At 37.3% G+C, this 16,579-nt stretch overlaps 1 protein-coding gene across 3 annotated transcripts in view; it reads right to left on the reverse strand.

The window, feature by feature from the left end:
• Positions 1 to 16,579, reverse strand: part of SULF1 (sulfatase 1) — a 184,912-nt gene that overhangs the window by 127,754 nt on the left and 40,579 nt on the right. For all 3 annotated transcript variants that reach the window (XM_049781800.1, XM_049781802.1, XM_049781803.1), the window contains exon 2: positions 11,525 to 11,619. The gene's annotated coding sequence lies outside the window, so the exon portion shown is untranslated. The remainder of the gene's footprint in view (positions 1 to 11,524; positions 11,620 to 16,579) is intronic.

Consider the following 16,579-nt stretch of genomic DNA (forward strand, 5'->3'; position numbering starts at 1 on the left):
ACGGGCATCCCATATGGTTCCCTGAGCCTGCCAGGAGTGGTTTCAAAGCAGAGAGCCAAGAGTGCCATCTGAGTGGCACCTGTGTGCCATCAAGCGTGGTCCAGAAACAAAAAATTGTTGAGTGTATATGTTACAGTGTCTCAAATGTTAATGTCCACTAGAAGTCCTTTCCTCTCTTTTTGTTATTAATTTTTACTGAGATTTTTACTGAGCTACTAATAATGATTTATCATGCACATAATTCCAATCCATCACCAGTGTACTCAGTGTACTCAGATCCCTCCCTCAAGCATTCCAATCTCCCTCCCTCTCAAACTACCTTTCTCTAACCTTAATAATGTGACCAGTTCTCCCATTATGCTGCCTGTGGATATTTGGTGCTGTCTAAATGTGAATCTTTAAGTCCTTACCAGAGCCAGTACTTGAGCCAATATATGAGGTGAGTAACTCCACTTGTGCCTCATGGGACTCACATAGACTTTGTTCACATCAAATTACCACATTTCAGACTCCAATACAAGTCTACACCATGACTGATAGTGTTATTAGTTTGGGAACTGTTTCCCTAGTATTGAGTGAGCCCTTGTAAAAGGTTGCTTGTAAAAGAAATGAGAAGATGACAAAGAGCTTGAAGATTATTTCTTGTGCTCTTCATTTTTGTAGCAGCTTTTCAAGCCTGTTATCTGTTCCTAAACACTACAAAACAGATGCTTGGGCAACAAACTCCTCCACAATTCTGTACCTATTTGCACAGAAGCCTTTAAATATTAAATACTTAAGCAAATAGAAGAAAAGGGATATAAATGATTTCTAAAATGTACTATTTAGGGAATTGGCTCAAGCCAGAGTATGAACGTGTTTTTTTTCTCTCTTTTTAGTTTTTGGGCCATGCCCAGTGGTGCTCAAGCTCTGGTGCTCAGACTCCTGGCTCTGCATCCAGGGATTACTCCTAGCAGACTTATGGGACCATATATGGAGGCAGGAATCAAAAATGTACAATCTACTCTCTCTGGCTTCAAGGTTAATGTTTTTAACTGAAAGTCGCCACTTTGGTTTTATAATAGGAAAGGAACACTTAATTGGGCACATAATTACTTGCAAAGCACTGTGCTAAATGCAGGAAGAAATAGAAATAGGGTAATCCATCTCAAAATGCACACAAAGGAATATGAGACATAGACCCAAGAAGAACATTACATGCAAACAGAATTAAAATTCATTTGAGCTACGTTTGAAGATTCCATATTTCTCAGATACATACTCCGAGTGGCCTGAGTTCAGGTGCTGGTGGGGATTGAACCCATCCTTCCACTTACTTCAGCCTTCAGTTTTGTTACAGGCCACAAGTCCACTTTATAGTTTTGTGGATCTTAGATTTACAGAATGTACAGAAAAAGAGTACACAATCAATGTCTAGCCAATCTTTTTGAGAATCAGGATCTGGGTTCATTAAGTAATTAGCATTTCTACAAGGAAACTCTTTGTATTGAATTTTAGTGTCCAGTAGTCTATATTAATGCTGACAAATCATGGTAGGAAGTTAAGGGAGGGCGATTGTTCAGATATTAACTAATTGTAAACAATGAAAAGGAGCATGAGGAATTGGAAATTAGAGTTGCTTTAAAATGTGTCCTTACTGATGCAGATAATACATTCCCAAAGTGTTTTCCTGCTCATCATGTCATTCAGCAATATCAACATTGCAAATGCCTGAATGTGCTTTTTACCAGCAGGCATAAAAGGTGCTGCTGTTTTCGTTAATTGTGAGGCGCATAGGGCCCGGAGAGATAGCATGGAGGTAAAGCATTTGCCTTTCATGCAGAAGGTCATTGGTTCAAATCCCGGCATCCCATATGGTCCCCCAAGCCTGCCAGGAGTGATTTCTGAGCGGAGAGCCAGGAGTAACCCCTGAGCACTGCCAGGTGTGACCCAAAAACAAAAAACAAAACAAAACAAAAAAAAAAACACACACAAAAAAATTGTGAGGCGTAGCTTCTGCCTATCCTTTCCTCACTACAGATTCTGTGGCGTGGTGCTGTGCTTGTTTAGAGTGTGTGTATTGCATGTCTGTGTAAAATAATTAGGGGATGCACGTATGGGGACTTGTATACACTACAAGTATCTTAAAATTATTACATCAGTTAACATGTGTCAAGTATAAAAGTACTTTACCAAGTTCTAGGCATTGTCCTGAAGCCTTTATATAAAATGAGTTTACCTAAATTTCAAAACAGCTAATAAAGGTCAATATTCTTATTGGCCCCCATTTTTCAGAAAGGGGCACCAAGTCACAAAAAAAATTAAATTAAAAGCCAGGGTTATGATTCAGAAGTAGCAACACTTGTCTTGCATCTGTTAGTCCCAGGGCAATGAGCTTCATGAAGATAACCCAGTACACTGTAAGGTAAAGTCCCCAAGGATACAAATTCAGGCACTCTAGCTCCTAGAGATATATTTTCTTTTCCTTTTTTTTTTATGGGGGGGGGGTCACACCCGGCGGCGCTCAGGAGTTCCTCCTAGCTCTGCGCTCAGAAATCACTCTTGGCAGGCACTCGGGATCATATGGGATGTTGGGATTTGAACCATCGTCCTTCCTGGATCAGCTGTGTGCAAGGCAAGCGCCCCTACCGCTGTTCTATCTCTTTGGCCCCCTAGAGGTGTATTTTCAAATAGTTTATTACATTTTCCTCGTGTAGTCCTTTAACTCTGAAAAATTAGGGAGAGATTTCCATATTAAGAGATTCCCCTGGCTGGTGATATAACTCTCTCTCTCAAAGGCTTTAATGAACTCGAAAGGTTATTGTTCTTTAACGTTAATCAGACATCCATACCAGTTACTGAGCCTCATCACTATCAGGTCATACATACACTGTTTCTCTGAGTACAGGAGGGAAAAAGAAAGTATTCCATCATGGAGAAATATTTTTTGTCACATGTAGGTATTGGTTGTTATGGGAACAATTGCTCATACAGGTCATACAAACCCTAACTTAATACTTCCAAAGCTAGAGGGAACTTTATATTTTCAAGCTAAGAGGAATTTCCAAATGAGAAAGTGAATTATATTCTTCTCCTTTAACCCAGAAGGGACACTTAGAAACAAAGAAAGCTATGACTACATCTGACATTTGAAAAAAATAAATTTCTATAAGTTAGTGATTTGTACTTTAAACTTTATTTTGCTTTTGTTTTTGGACCATGCCTGGCGGTGTTCAGGGGTTACACCTGGCTCTGTACTCAGAAATCACTCCTGGCAAGGGCCAGAGCAGTGGCGCTAGAGGTAAGGCATCTATCTGCCTTACATGCCCTAGCCTAGACCGTGGTGTCCCATATGGCCCCCCAAGCCAGGAGCGATTTCTGAGCGCATAAACAGGAGTAACCCCTGCGAGTCAACGGGTGTGGTCCAAAAACAAAAACAAAAACAAACAAAAAACAAATCACTCCTGGCAGGCTGAGGGACCATATAGTATGCTGAGGATCAAACCTGGGTCCATTCAGGGTCGGCTGCATGCCGCAATGCCCTACCCGCTGTGCTAGCACTGTCCCCTGTAGACTCTATTTTTAATGATACTGTTAGTAATAATATTTAATTCTAATTTTTTGTTTGTTTTTGGGTTTTTTTTTGGGGGGGGGGTCACACCCGGCAGCGCTCAGAGGTTACTCCTGGTTCTACGCTCAGAAATCGCTCCTGGCAGACTCAGGGTATCATATGGGATGCCAGGATTCAAATCACCAACCTTTTAACTGCAAGGCAAATGCCTTACCTCCATTCTATCTCTAAAAAATTCTAATTTTTTAATAAAGTGCATCAAATACTTGGCTGTTATCATAGTTATAGCTTCTATTCACTGCAAAATATTTTTGAATTTTAGTAACCATCAAGAAATACACACTGGGATTAGCTTACTGGGAGAAACATAAAACTAAAAAAATAATAAGTTTTAATAAAATAAGGTGCTGGGAAAAGCACAATATGAAGGGAACTATTCACATTATCATAGGCTTTTAATATTTAATTGTAATGATAGGTTGTATTTGAGGAACTCCATATATGTTTCCTCTAAATATACTTTAAATACAAAATACTTTATATTTGTGACAGCTCATCAAGGAAAGAGGAACAAATACATCCAAATTTTATAAAGTCATATCATAAATACATAAATAAAACACCTAAAATCAACTCTTAAGCATTTGGCAGAATTTTGTGATTAATGTTACTATGGGAAATAGATCAGAAGAATTACTCAACATTTCTGTCCTTGCAGCTTTAATGTCTGCTTGTCTTTCAAATCATCATGTTAAATATGTTTATTTATATCAAATTTACATAACTCATTGCTCAATTATGCAAATTAAAGTGAAGAAAAATACAAACAGGATCAAGAAAAAGTATAAGTAATCATGAAAGTTAAAAATAATTCAGCAGTATTATAGGGCCCGGAGAGATAGCACAGGGACATTTGCCTTCCAAGCAGCCGATCCAGAATCCCAGCCTCCTATATGGTCCCCCGTGCCTGCCAGGAGCTATTTCTGAGCAGACAGCCAGGAGTAACCCCTGAGCACCGCCGGGTGTGGCCCAAAATAATAATAATAATAATAATAATAATAATAATAACAATAATAATAATTATTATTATAGGGCCAAAGCAGTGGCACAATGAGTTAGGTGTCTGCCTTGCAAGTGCTAGACTAGGCTGGAACATGGTTTGATCCCTCAGTGTCCCATATGGTTCACCAAGCCAGGAGTGATTTCTGAGCACACAGCCAGGAATGACCCTGAGTGTCACTGGGTGTGGCCCAAAACCAAAATAAATAAATAAATAAATAAATAAATAAATAAATAAATAAATAAAACTACCAGGGAAAAGCAAAGAGAAAATATATAGAAAAAATATATAAAAATATAGAAAAGAAATATTCAGAGAAGATACTCCATACTAATAATACTATTACTATTCAGAGAATATTAGTATTCAGAGAATAGTATTCAGAGAATATTCAGAGAAGATATTCCATGCTATTAGTGTAGGATGCTTCCAGGAGGAAAGAACAAAAAAAGGAAGAAAAGAAAGGAAAAGGGTGACCACTCTGGTGACTAATAGAAAATGTTCTAAAGCTGAAAATAGCTAAATAGAAAATGTTCTAAAGCTGAAAATAGCTAAATTTTTACTTTGAAATGGTCCTAGTATACAAATAAATTAATTTAAATAATAATTAAAAATTAACATTAGCTATATCTTGATGAAATTTCAAAAGCTAAGAAAAATTTTAAATTTTTTTTCAGTGATAACAAAATTTCATAAAACAGCAAGACTCAACTTTCTCAAAGGCAATAATAGATGCCATGATAAAAATACCAAAGTAGGGGCTGGAGCAGTGGTGCAAGCGGTAGGATGTTTGCCTTGCATGTGCTAACCTAGGATGGACTGAGGTTGGATCCCCTAGGACCCAATATGATCCACCAAGCCAGGAGCAATTTCTGAGCACATAGCCAGGAGTAACCTCTGAGCATCAATGGGTGTGGCTCAAAAAGAAAAAAAAAGTATGAGGGCACTATTTTTTTTTGTTTTGTTTTGTTTTTTGGACCACACCCGTTTGATGCTCAGGGGTTACTCCTGGCTAAGCGCTCAGAAATTGCCCCTGGCTTGGGGGGACCATATGGGATGCTGGGGGATCAAACCACGGTCCTTCCTTGGCTAGTGCTTGCACGGCAGACACCTTACCTCTAGCGCCACCTCACTGGCCCCGAGGGGCACTATTTTTAATATAAAATTTTAATGTAATAAATTCTTAATGGAAAATTAGACTTTGGAGTAAAAATATAAAAGTGACTACTCTTGTAATTAGTTTTATGGTGATAAGGAGATTTGCTTAATATCCTTATCTTGCACAAAAGAAAAGCAGATTTTCTTATAGAAGGATGAGGAATTTTTTTGTTTGTTTGTTTGTTTGTTTTGGTTTTTGGGCCACACCCGGCGTTGCTCAGGGCTTACTCCTGGCTGTCTGCTCAGAAATAGCTCCTGGCAGGCACGGAGGACCATATGGGACACCGGGATTCGAACCAACCACCTTTGGTCTTGGATCCACTGCTTGCGAAGCAAACGCCACTGTGTTATCTCTCCGGGCCCAGGAATTTTTTTTATTGCCAAGGACTATTTGGATATTTGTAACATGATTTATGGGTCATACAGCACAAGAAGATAGGCCAGGGGTAGCTGATAAGAAGCACACTTATTTGTCTCTTCATGTTCTAGGGACATATACATGATTTTATTAGCTGGATGTTCTCTGCCTGCTCTTAAAATAATACTTGCACTATAGAGAATATTGTCAATATATTGGATAATGGTCTTGGATAACTTTAGAGTATTCTAGACAATCACAAAAGTTAAACAATGCCTTAAAAATTTGAGAACCTCAGATAATGCTCAATATATATTAGCAAATATTTGGGTTAGTTTAAAATTTTAAAATCACAGTCCTCTCTCAAGGTCCTCCAATTAAATTATGATCCATTTATAAATAAAGAAAGCAGAAATAATTGAGGTGCACATTTGTTGTGTGCACTTTTCTACATCCCAGAGTACCTAGAAATGTGAAATCCAAATCATAAAAGAATGAATTCTCAGTATAAAGCATTTCAATTTTACATTCTTATAAAATCTATAGAAGAGAGAGAAAGATCCTATCCCTGAATGCATCCAAGGACTAGTGGCTGACCAAACAGAACATTAAGTTCTACACATTCTCCTAATTGCAGATGACAGTGTTGAAAAGCCCTGTTTTATAGTTCTACAATTATAAACACTAGCACAGTAAAAATATCTTTGAGAAAAGCTTCAATTAATGACTTCTGTTTTAATCCTATTAATTCAATGACAACAGATTTTTAATAATAAGATTTGGCCCTATCACCTAATTATTTTAAGTATATCTTCCTTGAAAATATAACCTTCATTTGCATTTGTGATGTTCTCATGAAATCAAAGAACAAGGTTAAATTAGAATGTAATTGAAAGAAGAAAAGTAAAAGTGAATGTATATGTTACCACTGGAAATCAGATGCAAATAAAATACTTTCTCTGTATATAGAATTAATCAATCTCTGAAAAAGGAACTAACATGGCACAAGAGTATTTTTCTCAAGATACATTAGTTTGAATTTGAATTGTGAAGATAATGCAGAAACTATCAATTATATTAATATAAAGACAAGAGAAAGATTTTATAGTTTCAAAACAGAAAAAGTACTCGGTAGTATAGCGCATGCCTCACATATGTAAGGCCCTATGTTTGAGCTTAGAATTAAAGAACACTCTCTAGATTTCCAGTTATGTAAACTACGAGGCAATGCCCTATGTAATTTCTTTTTTTACTATGTAATTTCTGCTTGTAATAAATTATTAGATTGTGTAAATTGTCTATAATTTTATTAGAGTATGTTTACATAGAAAGACTAGAGGCTTGGATGATGTTATTTGGATTCAAATTTTCATATTAATTAGCACATTATTTTACAATAAATGCATCCCACTAACTGACATGAGGAGTCTGTGTAATAAATCATACAGCTTAAAGAGAATGTTTAAAGTTAAGAGTGATCATAAAGGGATAAAAAAAAATCTGTTAAATTCCCTCAGTTCTTGCTCTTTATATTCTGAAGAAAGTTTTATATGCTCATTGAATACCATGATGAGGCTAATTCTAGAGGTTTTTTATGGTTCACATCTGAAAATGGTTATTTGAAAATATGCAGTTTACTACTATAGCCCGTGGACAAACTTACAAATTACTTAAATTTAAATTAATATATTGAGTAACTTAAATAATTAAAGTAATAGGAAAAAAGGTACCTAGGGTGGCAGGCTAAAGCATGCTTATGATAAAAACTGTTATTCCAAATTAAGTATCAACGAGGCTAATGAAGGTCTTAATTTTCTTATTAGCATAGTCTCTACTCCAAATTATCCCATCTGTGTCCACCAAACCTTGTCTGACAGAATAGTTTGAGAAGCCAGAAGGTACAAGAATGGTCATTCAGATTTTAGCAGGTCTATTTCAGCTGAAAACTAAGCTTCACAAAAAGTAAGAGTCTGCTCCACAGGTGTGAACATTTCAGACAAAACCCCTCCAAATCTCTTCCAAGCTGTGAAATTTAATTGTCTTTTTGGTGTTTTCTTATATGTGATTACAGCCCATATGTTCTTGTTTTCATCAGAACAAGAGAGAATCTTCCAGCACTAGAAAAATCAGGAGAGAGACCCATAGACAGCTTTTGATATTTACTAATAACATCTTCTGGTTCTGTTTCTTGTATAAAAGGTAATGCCAAATTCAGTGACCTGCAGGTATGCAATTTTAAAGCTGGAAAAATAGTCAATAAAAAAAACTATATACCCAGATGACATAAACAGAGGCAATCAAAATTGCACTAGCCAGCATTTTGAAACCCTAAGGTCCATTAAAGTGATCTTGACTGATCCCACACATAGCAAGAGCTCTTACCTTTCTATAAAAATTTATTAGTAAGAGGATTATGGAGATTTGAATACAGATGTGGTAACAAGTGACACAGCTATCTTATCTAATCCAAATGATAGAACTGCATGGGGTGGTCAAGGAATCTTGCAGCTGGCAGCTGTTTATACTTTAAATTTGCGGTTGACCTAGGATGGACCATGGTTCGCTCCCCCAGCATCCCATATGGTCACCCAAGCCAGGAGCAATTTCTAAGTGCATAGCCAGGAATAACCCCTGAGCATCATCTGTGTGGCCCCAAAAACCAAACCAAACCAAACCAAAAATAAATAAATAAATTTGAATTTTCCAGTTCAAAAATGGAAAAAGATTGGAGGCTACTTTTCATAAGGGAGTAGAGATTTTAAAGTGTTATGCTATTAAATGTGATTCTCACTTGTTTCAATATTATATTAATTATATTTATTTCTCTTTTCTCTCTATGAAGATATATTAAAAATAAAGTATATAGTCCTGGAAATTATAATATTAAGGGTCAGAATAGTAGAATACAGATGGTACTTGCTTTACACTTGCCTCACACCTTGGTTTAATCCTTGGCACCATATATAGCCCCCTCCACAGCATTGCCTGGAGTGATCCTCTGTACTGTGTGAGGAATAAACCCAGAGAAAAGATGGATATGGTCCCAAACAAAACAAAAAGAAACAAATGAAGAAACAAAAAAAGTGATGTTACTTATTCAATGAAAGTTACTCTGAAATAAAAGATTGCTACCAGGTAACAAATAATATAGAACTCAAAAACGGGCCCTCTTCATAGCACAAAAGAAACTAAGACAAATACTTTGAGAAATCACATCTCCAATGATCACTTGGGAAGATAGAGAGTGACTTCTGTATAAGGTTATTTTTTAGACATTTTTGTTTGTTTGCCTTCTTGGGCCACACTCTGTGACACTCAGGGGTTACTCATAGCTTTGCACTCAGAAATCGCTCCTGACTTGGCAACCATATGAGGTGCCATGGGATTGAACCGTACTCCTTCCTAGGTTAGTGCGTGCAAGGCAAATGCCCTACTGCTTGCACCACTACTCCGGCATTCTATAGGATTTTTTTAGACTTTCCTATAGTTAATTTTTTTTTTTTTGGTTTTTGGGTCACACTCGGCAGTGCTCAGGGGTTACTCCTGGCTGTCTGCTCAGAAATAGCTCCTGGCAGGCACGGGGGACCATATGGGACACCGGGATTTGAACCAACCACCTTTGGTCCTGGATCGGCTGCTTGTAAGGCAAACGCCACTGTGCTATCTCTCCGGGCCCCCCTATAGTTAATTTTCAATAGCCTGATCCTGAAGGCACTAATCTCTCTGTTTTCTTAGGGGGAAGAATTATACATTGGACTAAAATTTTATAAAGGAAAGGGATATAAAGATTGAGTCAAGAAAATGAATAATTATTAATAATTATTGCTCATCAAATTTATTCATCTTTAGAAATCTTTCAAATATTTGAAGTATATTTTTCTTCAGTTTGGAGTTTAGAATTAAAGACAGAGCTGGGGAGATAGTTTAAAGGACTGAAGCACATAATCTGCGTGAGTCTTAGGTTCAACGCCCAGTAGTGTATGATCCTATGAGTAGTATCTCTAGTAGTAGTACCTGAGCACCATTATATGTGGCTCCCCCCCCCAAAAAAAAAACAAATTTAAACAGTAGAAATTAAATGTCAATATGTCTATTCTTACTATTTTTAGTTTGAGGATCTAATTACAAAGCTACTGGGATAGGGCCGGAGAGATTGTATGGAGGTAAGGCATTTGCCTTGCATGCAGAAGGATGATAGTTTGAATCCCGGCATCCCATATGGTCCCCTGTGCCTGCCAGGGGCGATCTCTGAGCATAGAGCCAGGAGTAACCCCTGAGCACTGCCGGGTGTGACCCAAAAACAAAAAAAAACAAAGCTACTGGGGATACTCAGTAAATGGGGATCCATACTCAATCATTCATTACAGGGTCACCCAAACCTCTTACAAAGTCCTAGAAGTATAGAAAAACTGCCAATACCCATATTTCATGTTAAAGAACTAATGTCAAGAATTAACCCCAGGCTCCAAACAACCTAGTTTTTTCTCTTCTTCACAAGCTAGTTGCTATATGAAGATGTAGTATTTAATTCTTAGAAAGAGAAACAAGATAAACTCATCTTTAAAACACAACCCTGAAATTCAGGCCACGCTTGTGAAAGACTTTGTGTAAGGCTTGAAAACCTTTTGGTGAGTAGAAAATTTATCAAAGTCAAAGTGAGCCAACAGAAGGCCTTGAATGAAGAAAATCCAGCAAGAAAGAACTGAGATTAAGGGATGTTTCCCTTAGTTAAATCTCCAGTGGTTAATTTTGATTTGGGATGAAATGTAACAAACTTCAATGTTAACATTTGAGAAGATTCACAAAGGTGCAAACTCATGTAACACATAGCCCCAGAGAATACATCTGTAGGTAAATTATACAGGTTTTACATGCAGGAGGGTTACCAGGAATGAGCCATGAGCACAGACTCAGGTAGCCCTCTGACTACAGCTGATGGTGGTCCCCAAACCAACAAAACAAAGCAAAATATTACACAATATATTGCGAAGGTTGCATTGGTAAAACTGGGACCCCGTAACCATTCCTGATCCCACACCACAATTAGCATTAAGATCTATTCAAGACAATAGGAAACTATGAAGGCAAGATGCCCACCAGACAAGTGATCTGTCTACTGTTCCACTCATAAGGTTAAAGATAATTGGATGCTTTGGATTCTCACTTTTGTGATGATAAAGATTAGGCTTATCAAATGGATCTGCCATAGTTAAAGCCCCTTTTCACTCTATCATTATGAGACATTGTTATAGAAAGTCATAGAAGCCTGACGCTTCTGTTTCTGCAAGATTTTACAATTCTCTTCCCATGAAATGTTCCCCACCTAAGAGACATGGAAAGTTCTGGCAATGCTGGGTGTCATTAATGAAGAGATTAATTTCCTATGTGATATGAGTACCTTGGAAGATTTTCTGCAGTTATTCTGTTTTAGAGATCCTGCATGTCATTTCTCAATTTCACCTTCTCTAGATGACCCTGGGTGGCTGTCAGCACCTACAATGAAGGAAAACGAAAGTGCTGTCAGGTGTCCTTTATCACCTATTTTTCTCATTGTTCACTGTAGCTATTTCACAGCTTTTCTAAGGAGGCCATCATAAAGAATAATATTCTTCATATTTCAGCTACACTGATTTTTTTTGGGGGTCATACCCGGCAGCCCTCAGGGCTTGCTCCTGGCTCTGCACTCAGAAATCGATCCTGGCAGGCCTGGGGGACCATATGAAATGCTGGGATTCGAACCACCTTCTGTCCTGAATCTTCTGCGTGTAAGGCAAATGCCCTACCACTGTGTTATCTCTCCAGCCCCTTTACACTGATTTTCTTTTCTTTTCTTTTTCTTTTTGGGTCACACCCGGCATTGCTCAGGGGTTACTCCTGGCTCTATGCTCAGAAATCGCTCCTGGGAGGCCCGGGGGACCATATGGGATACCGGGATTCGAACTGAAGACCTTCTGCATGAAAGGCAAACGCCTTACCTCCTACACTGATTTTCTTACAATCACTCACAAACAAATGACTTTAAAGCTTGGTGGGCAATCAGTTCCTTTGTAAAAATTGTCTCTAGTTTTCTTCATCAAGGGAAAAACTTTCTATTAGATTCCTTTTATATTATTCTTTGACTAAATTAAATAAAACCAATCAAGAATTCCTCTGTAAAAGTTTACAAAGTGTTCCAAGTTTAAAAGTTGAGTGATGTTGAATTCAGATTATAAGATTCTTTAAAGAGAAATGTGGTTAATCATAAAATCTAAAATCACTACAACTTATTGCTTGATAAGTAATAATCTATTTATAAGTAGTTAAATGTTTTGGTTCTGCATTTATGATAGTTGAAAGGTATAGTGTCTAACAAAATCAATTTGGATAAGTGAAAGAAAACCTCTCATTTTTGATGTCACAGTCTTGCAACCTATATTTTAGCATATACAGATTATACATAAATATGAATATGATGGAAGACTGTATGCTGTTGACCTGATTCAGTCCCTGAAATCGCATATGGTTCCCTAAGCACTACTAGAAATGATCCCTGAGCAGAATCAGGAATAAGCTCTGAGCACTATTGAGTTTGGTCCCCCAAACCAATCAGAAATAATAAGTATGTATATGATGCAAGATAGGGAAGGAAATAAAAGATACAGTACATATCTTAAAAGAAAATACAAGATAGAAGAAATAAAAAAGAAAAAAGATGCAATATAACAGCATAACCTTTTCATTAACACTAATGAAAAAATGTCACATTGGAAAAGTCTTGCCCATGAAATATTAAAGTATTGCAATTGAAGCTTTTTTTTATGACTTCACTGATGAACATACTTGTATATCAATAAATAAGAGAGAAGAAACTCAGGGATAATAGGCAAAGCTGAGTTTTCTAAATATAACCATTCACACTATCTCAGAACTGGCCCAAGAATTTCAAGTTAAGAGTGTACAATTCTCCAACCAAGCCTCTGTTCTGGAAGCTTCGTTCTTACAGAAAGATTCTTTGTCAGGGGTCTGGAGAGATAGCATGGAGGCAGGTTTGCCTTGCATGCAGAAGAGTGGTTCAAATCCCAGCATTCCACATGGTCTTCCGAGCCTGCCAAGAGTGATTTCTGACATAGAGCCAGGAGTAACCCTTGAACGCTGCTGGGTGTGACCCATACCCCCCCCACACACACACACAAAAATTCTGTGTCAGGGTCCCTGAAGCTGAGCTGTTCTCTGCCTCCCACACTACCTTATCTCTGCTCTTTCCATTCCGACATCTGATCAACTTCTCCACCCATTACACCATGCTCTGTAATCGGGCACACCCAGCCCAGTGCCTTTAGACCCATCCCAGAACATCCTGGGGGTTGTACGTTTTGTTTCCACATTCCAACATTATAAATGTTCCCCAAAATAAAAAAAAAAAGTGTGATATGATACTGGCATTACAGAATGTCGTCTGTTCCTGTTCTTACCAACTGAAAGATATGAAGGGCCGAAGTCACAAGCAAATAGGGATGAACATGTTTTGTAGCAGCTGCTCTCTGGATAGGGATGTAGGGAAGCAAAAGAAGTTGGTTCCACCAAGCTTCTTCCTCAGGAACTACTTATTTTTTTAACATGTTTTGTATCACATTATTCTTGTTTTTATTACCTATTCTTGTTATTGTAAGTTTTATGTGTTATTCACATGCCTTGATTGGTTGTTTTTGAGGTCTGGGAATGCTGCACTTTTTTTCCATATAAATAAATGATAATTGCTTCTTTTACACTAGTCTGGCTTGTGAAAGATTTCATAGGAATCCTTTCTTTCAGAAATGCAGGAAATCTTGTGTGCAGAGATGTGGAGTGTATTTAGAGAGACTGAGAAAACTCACTTAGGAGTCTCACTTTCCTTTCATAAAATAAAAGGATAATGTTGGAAGACTTCCAAAATCTTTTCCTGTTCTATACAACATTGGCACATATGCCCATTAATTTGACATTAACATTCACAAATAAGAGTGGGTGTGTGCCAGAATTTCACCTGCTGATAAGATGTCAGGAAGTTAAGCTTAATAGTTTAAGAGCTGTACTTCAAAAGTTTGGTTTGGCTTCTCTTTCTACATTTGTGTGTTACTGCTCTTAGCATTTACTTATAAATCCATTGTTATAAAGCAAATAGATGATTGAACTTAACTGTCCTGGCTTTCTCAATTGTTCAGAAACAGACTTGTATTTTCTAGCTCTCAAAATTTGTAAACTTGTCAGGTTCTTCTTCAAAGAGGTATCATTTAAATAAGTCCTCAGTGGAAAACACTAGTGCCATTCATTGCTAGTGAAATGTCGAAGCAGTAACATATTTTTAAACCGTGAATTGGAGGCATTTTTTTTCTATACAACATACATAAATATATTTATAGAGATGTGTAAGGGAAAAGAATACTTTTTGATAGTTGCCCATTAATTGTCTCTTCAAAATGGCTTGTTGCGTAAATGTATTCTGTCCTTGCTCTTTTCACCTTGGAAACAATCAGCTCCAAAATGTTCTCCCTCAAGAATTGTTGGATGGTCCAAAATATACTCATTAGAAAACTTGCACTGAACCACACAAGTCTTGCCATTGTGGCTGGTGCTCACATGTGGGACTATTACTTCATGCACAATGACATGGGACCAGAAAACATGTGAACAGGAAGCCAAACCCAAGTGAGAATTGGGAGACTTCCAGCTTTCTGTGGAGCATAAAATTGAAGCAAAATCCAGCAGTATTTCTGATTCAGGTATTTGGAGGACAGCACAGCAGGCTGCATCTACTTCACTCCGAATAGATCATAGTGGCTTGGGCAATACTCAATCTGCAGTAAGTCATTCTGTCAGTAAACCCAAAAAGATAGTGAAGGAACATAGGGCTTGCTTATGAAACTAAGATTATCAGTATAACTTTAATAAAGAATTATTCACACCACATAATATCTGTAAACTTTCATTATTTTAAATTATGCAATGGAAATTTCCTTAAATATGTTTGATACCCTGGGGCTGGAGCGGTGGTGCAGGGCATAAGGAGTCTGTCTTATGGGCCTTAGCCTAGGACAAACAGCAATTAGATCCCCCGCCGTCCTATATGGTCCCCCAAGCCAGGAGCGATTTCTAAGCGTATAGCCAGGGGTAACCCCTGAGTGTCACCAGGTGTGGCCCCAAACCCAAAAAACAAAAAAACCAAAACAAAACAAAAAATATGCCTCATACCTTTCTTGAAATAAAAAACTTCCATATGGGATTGGACCAGTGGTACAGTGAGTAGGGAATTTACTGTACACAAAGCCAATCCATGTTCAATCCCCTGCGTCTTATATGGTTCCCCCAAAGCCAAAATAAATAAATGGTTCCCATGATGCAAATTTCTCTTCTTCTAAGAGTATAATTATTAATTATTTTGTATAGTCCATTTTGGAATAATTTTCTATTTGTTTTATAACAAGCTTTTCAGCAAAAAAAATAAAAACAAAGCACTAGCATTTTGAATCATTTCAAAGTCAATGATAACTTCTGAAGTTTGGGTCATTTTGAAGTGGGCCACAGAAGCAAGATGAAATTTAGATTTTAACCAATCACTATCTTTCTATTTTGAAGTAGAAATAGTTTTATATCTATTTTGAATGTGTTAAAACCATTTACCCATGAAAGAAAATAGCCCAACTTTTTGAATTCTGAAGCTAAGCCACTTTTGTTATAAATGGTAGAGTACAAACTCTGAAATCCAGGAAATCTAAGAGAAAGCCTAGCCATAAAAACTTAAACGCTAAGCAGAGAAAGGGTAAAGGGCACAAGAAAACTGAGTTTATCAAGGAATCAGATCTCAAGGATGAAAAGGTTTAAGTTTTCTGCCAGTCTAGGCAGATTGTTTTGTATTCATTCTAAATATTAAAATTAGTTATCTTCTTTAAAAAATTTGCAAATATTGTTTGCCCCTCCTTCCCTATTACACGATCTTTAAACACAGGAGAACATCTCTGGTCAGTCACCATGAAGATCAAAATGACTGGAAGCTAATGAATAGCAGAGTAAGAAGTCATTTCCTTGCTTTTAAAATGATCTCCTTTACTCTAGTCTCTGAATGGGCCCCCCAATTCAAAGAGAGTGAAAAATCCTTGCCAAGAAAAGGGCTGCTTCTTCATGAATAAGCATTCATTCTTTATGAATGTATATTTACGAATAAGTGTTCTACTAGTTTCATATCTTTTTTCCTGGTCACTGTTGCTTTCTGAAGACTCAGAGGAAGTACCAGTTACTCCTTTTGAGCACACACATAACTATTAGCTAGACTGCCCTAGACATGGCCTTCCTGTTGTGAAGTTTAATGGGAAAATAATTCACTCAATAACAGAGATACAGAATGAAACCCCAGATCCCAGTCTGATACTAAAATTCTGGGAGGGGTAATCAAAAACAAACCCAGTATTTATGTTTCTCCTCAAAATTCCAAAGAAAAATT

This window comes from Suncus etruscus, chromosome 10 (assembly GCF_024139225.1).
Source record: "Suncus etruscus isolate mSunEtr1 chromosome 10, mSunEtr1.pri.cur, whole genome shotgun sequence".
Classification (NCBI taxonomy): domain Eukaryota; kingdom Metazoa; phylum Chordata; class Mammalia; order Eulipotyphla; family Soricidae; genus Suncus; species Suncus etruscus.